We start from the raw sequence: 5,738 nt of genomic DNA, 5'->3' as shown, positions 1-5,738 counted from the left end.
TTAAACATTTAGTTGACCCAGATTCAGTGTTTTTCCCTGTTGACTCGCTTACCCACTCTCAAGTCTAAATTTGAAGTCATTTCAATAAGGGCAGATTGTTCATGGGAACCAACTGATTCAGAATGAATCTTTCCTAATTGTTTTATGTTCACATGGGTGTTCACGCTGGCTCCTCTCCAAGCTTCCAGCCAAGGGAGAAAATTACCTTTCCACACCCAACTAAAAACAGAGTCAAAGAATAATTCCTTTGGTGAGCAGCGTCTCTGAATAAGCAGTTTTAGCGTGGTGCGTGTGTATTTTTTTAAAATGAAGATCTGTTCGTAGATTAAGTCAACAAAGAAGTTTTCACACAAAAGAATATAAGATCCTGTTCTTGCATTTCTTTAGAAATCACTTTCTGAAATTTACAATCTTTATCAAATTTTTAAAATCCCAAATGACGTTTTTTCCTGTATGAAACAGTTGTCTTAAAAAGCAAATAGTAATTCTTTTCTCTCTCCATTTTTGTTGTCTTTCTTCTCTACCCTTCCAAATAATATCTTTTGATATTATCATCTTTTAGCTCTTTTAAATGAGCTGTTCTTTGAGTTAGCTCTTTCTTTTCAGAAGGTAAATATTAGTGCCCTGGTTTTAAAAAAAAAAAAATCTTGACTTTTATGGCACAGAACTTCTTGCATAGTTTCTTGCCCTTCTGAGTATAAATGTCTAAGTTATTGTCGGGTTAGTTACTGTCTGGTTTGACCTGCGGAAAGCATCTGAGCCCTCCAGAGAGGCCTGGTCCAAGCTCCCTATATCAGGAATCGTTTTGCTCTAGGAGAGCAACATAGATCAGGTGCTCAGAAAAAAGAAAAATCCGCATGAGCTGAATTCATATTCTAGAATAAGAAGGAGAGGTTTTCATAGAAGAATGAGGACATATTGGTGAGGTTTTATAGCCTCCAGTTTCTCTCCAAATCCACCTCCAGGATGCGTCACCCCCCTCTCCGAGGTGATGAATCAGACAGTCCACTCATCCTGGGAGCAGTTTGTCCAGTGGTGGCTGGCAAAGCGCTCCACTGCAGAGCTCCGAAACACTTTTTGAAAATGGCAGTGGCCGACTGGGCGGGCTTTCGCCATATAGCTTATGAGAGTAGGATTTAAATGCAGGATTTTAGATGAACGCCACTGTAAGTGGGAAGGGCTAAACAAAATCAATAATGTATGTGGATGTAGGAACGAAAACAGAAATTGGGAAACATTTCTATTCCACGTGGTTATAAGAATTTACTTTGAACCAGAAAATGAATGGCTTCATTTCATGGTAAGGTAATTTTGACTTAAGATAAAACATATGAACACCAAATAGCTATGTCATTTGTACTCTTTCCGAGTTTGGAGGAGGTGAATAACCCTGAAACATAAATGCTGTGGTGGTGTTTACCACTAACCTCTGGTTTGGAAAAGTAAAACACTCGCCTGATCCCTTATTTTATGAGAAACCCCTCCATTTTACAACTTTAGCCAGCCAAGAAAACTAGGTTTCTTTAACCTTCTTTAGGCTACACCAAGATCTCAATCAAACTAGGCAGGTTTCTGTTTTATTTTTCACAGAATACAAGCACAAGCTTGCATATCGCCAAGTCTCATAATCCACACCCTGTTTATGAATGAATCTCAGTAAGTTTTTAAAAAACATCAGAGTAGAACTTTCCATTTTCCTTAACCATCTTCTCTTTTCTTCCCTTATTTATTGTCCTTTGATAGTAAATTCTTTATTTAAAAAAGAGACATAAATATTCCATTCTAATACCACCAATTCAAGACTATGTAAATGGTGCTACCTAATTGCATTTTTCTAAACATAGTAAACTGTGTGCCCAAATATCTCTTTCTTTCTTTTTGTTTTTTCATACTGTTATCCTCTATTCAGTAAACAATCCACAAGCATTTACTAAGTGCTTATAATGTATTTTTTTTCAGTATTAATTTCTCCCTTCTCTGAACACTTATTAACTTACAATATGAAAGGCTCTGTGAGAGACAAGGAAATCCCAACCTTTTTCTTCTAGGAGCTTACACTTGAGTGTGTGTGTGCGTAAAAGAAATGGGTGAGTATGTGGGGGGAAATTACGTAAACAATCAACTGCATTCAAGTTGGAATAGAAATGGTGGTAGAGGTATTTCAGGTGTGTTCCTTCTGAGTGTAAGACCTGTCCAAAGGCCAATGGGAAGGAAGCAGCATCTGTGCCTAGAAGTGGATGCCAGGTGGTAAAGTGATAGGCAGAGAATAAGGCGGAGGCGTTCTCTGCTGAGACAGCAGCATGACGGAAGGTAGAGGGATGGCTGAGCTGCCTCTGTAGGTAATCTAGCGCATTCCCATTTGCCTCTATCTCCAGGGAGTTGAATACTTCCAAGAGATGACCTTGATGATCAAACGTAATGTCAAGTTAACGCATGTACACATCAGTCCTGACTGAACTGGATTTCACCTCTCAGAAAGTAGCCCCTCGCTCAGGCCCTGTTTTCTTTCTTTTTTTTTTTTTTTTTTTTGAGGAAGATTAGCTGTGAGCTAATTGCTGCCAATCGTCCTCTTTTTGCTGAGGAAGACTGGCCCTGAGCTAACATCCATGCCCATCTTCCTCTACTTTATATGTGGGACGCCTACGACAGCATGGCTTCCCAAGCAGTGCCATGCCAGCACCCAGGATCTGAACTGGTGAACCCCAGGCCGCTGAAGCGGAACATGTGAACTTAACAGCTGCGCCACCAGGCCTGCCCCAAGGCCCCATTTTCTTTTTTAGTTCAAAGTTTCCCTTTTAGTTTAAACCTTGGGAAGATAATGTTTGGGGCTTGGGTTTAGCCTTTAATTTCATGTGCTTTTATTTTTTATTATTTATTTATTTATTTATTTACTGGGAAAGATTTGCCCTGAGCTAACACCTGCTGCCTATCTTCCTCTTTTTTATTTTTCCTCCCCAAAGCCCCAGTACATAGTTGTATATTCTACTTCTAAGTCCTTCTAGCTCTTCTATGTGAGCTGCCACTACAGCATGGCCACTGACGGATGAATGGTGTGGTTCCGTGACCAGGCAGTGAACCTGGGCTGCTGAAGTGGTGAGAGCACAGAACTTTAACCACTGGGCATCAGGGCAGGCTCTAACTTCATGTGCTTTTAAAGCCCTGGTTTTTTTTTAAAAAGAAGCTTAGCCAAAGCTAAAAATATTCAACAATGAATCCAGAAAATGTAAAGTAATTTCCCAGGATTACTTTTTGAGGAGGGACCTGACAGGGATTTCCTTGAATCTCTTTGTGGATCCTCAACACTACTTTTCCCACATTATCTTCTTTATTCTATGATCACCTTTTTTAAAAGATTAAAAATCATGTGTTATTTCACTGATGCCCTCATTTACTCAGCATTTATGATGACCTACTGTGCCCCAAGCGCTGTATGAGAACTCGAGGAGTTTAAAAATTTTTTTGTTGATTTTTTTCTTGTTGTTTTTGTTTTATTTTGTTTTTTTTTTAAGGGAAAACTAAAGACTAAATAAAGCAAGATAAGTGCTCTGTCAGGGAAGTCCAGACACTCTGGGAGGCTGCAGGAAGTGTCTATTACCTGTCTGGAGAGTCAGGAAGGATTCCAGAGCTCAGCTCCAGCTGACTCCGAAGACAAAGAGTAGTCAAGCAGAGGGAGGAGTTAAAAGCATATTCAGGTGAGAGAGAATGCTAAAAATTGTGAGCAACTGAGGATGATGGAAAAGTGGACAGAGCAAGAAATGAAGGACTGAGCAAAAAGTGAAGTTGCAGTGGCTGGCGATGCAACTGAAAGAAGGGAAGGATGACCAATTTAGAGTTAAACATTTGAGTTTGTGATTCGTGGGGCTATCTCTGTTTACTTTTGTTTACTCCCTGGAGTAACTCCCTCTTTGAACACTGTGATAGCATCCTGGATATAGGACCGAGTTCAAACTCCGCAGAGGGCATTCAAGACCCTGCGACTCTGTCTCCACTGATAACTCTACAGCCTAGTCGTATGACACTCCTCATCTGCCTATTCTCAAGCACATCATGAACGCTCAAATTCTGACCCTTTGCTTAACAAGTCTACCTGGTACTCTACCTGGTAAAGTTCGACACGTGTGGCAAGGTCCATTTAAACGTGCCTTCTACGTAAAGCATTTGGGGATCCTTTCTGACCTCTAAGTCAAAATGAACAACTGTCTTCTGTGCTGCCATAGTAATCCAACCTTACCTCAGTTAAATGAGCACTATCTAACATTTGACTTATAATAGCTACACATACCACTTGCTATGTATAAGGCATTTCTTTAACTATATTAACTTATTTAATTCTATAACTGACATATAAGATACATACTATTATTACCCCATTTTACAAATGTGCAAACTTGGGCAAAGAGAGTTTAAGTAATGTATCCAAGGTCACACAGTTAATAAGTGGTAGACCCAGGATTCAATTTGGTCAGCCTGGATCAAGGGTCCATAGTTTTAGCTGCCGCCCTCTATTGAATTCATGAAAGCTAACGGCTGAGTTTCACTCATCCTGTATCCCCAGTATCTCTAGTGCTGGGAATACACCATAACTATATGTTACACTATTAGTTACGTTAATATTTTTAAAAGTCAGAGGATAACTTTTAATAACTTCCTGTGATAATATGTTTTGGTCTCACTGCTTATATGGTAAGGAAGTTCCTCCTATTATTCGACTTTAATCTCCCTTAATGTAGTCAAAACGCATCCCTTTGGTTCAGTCCTCAATGGACACAGAAAAGCCCTCCCGCCTTCAATTTTTCCCTTTCTACTGGATCATTCTGATCACCATACAAATGTATTTCCATTCCTCCCATCTAAAAAAAGTTTTAAAACAAACATAAAAAAAAATCTTGATCCCACTTCTCCTCCCAGCTACCTCCCCATTTACTTTTACCCTTTATAGCAAAACTCCTGACAAGAGACCCATACTCCATTACACCATTTCATCTCCTCCTGTTCTCTCTTAAACCCACTTCAATCAGGTTTTCACCTCCATTATTCCTCAGAAACTGGATGCAACCAATGGTCAGTTTCTCCTCATTCAGATAATGGGCCTATCAGCATCATTCAACGTAGTTAATCATCATTTCTTTGATACGCTTTCCTCACTTGAGTTCGAGTACACTACATTCTTTTTTCTCCTCTTAGTATTCACCACTTCATAGATTCTTTTGCTGGCTCTGCCTCTTCTCCTTAAGCTCTCATTGTTGGAATTCCATAACTCAGTCCTTGGTTCTCTTCTCCTTTCTTGCTACACTTCATTAATTACATCATCTCTTCTCATGGCTTTAAAAACCATATAGATGTCAATGACCACAAAATTTTTGTCTCCAACCCAGACAACTTTCCTCCATATGTATTTTTCCAAATGCTTATTCCACATCTCCTCTTAATATCTGATCAACATCTCAAACTTAACATGTTCAAACTGAATTCCTCTTTGGCACCCTCACACTGCCTCCCAAACCTACTATAGCCATAGTTTTTCCTTATTGGAATAAATTACAACTCCATGCTTGCAGTCTTTCAGACCAAAAATCATGACATCTTTGATTCCTCTCTTTCTTTCATACCCCATATACAACCTGTCTACAAATCCTCTTGGCTCTACTTTCAAAATTCATCCAGGACAACTTCCTCCCACCTCCATTGCTACAATACTAGTAGTGACAACAAGGATCTTTCACCTCCTGGCTGGCATG

The sequence above is a fragment of the Equus quagga genome, chromosome 9, assembly GCF_021613505.1.
Source record: "Equus quagga isolate Etosha38 chromosome 9, UCLA_HA_Equagga_1.0, whole genome shotgun sequence".
Lineage (NCBI taxonomy): Eukaryota > Metazoa > Chordata > Mammalia > Perissodactyla > Equidae > Equus > Equus quagga.
This window is presented reverse-complemented; position numbering follows the sequence as displayed.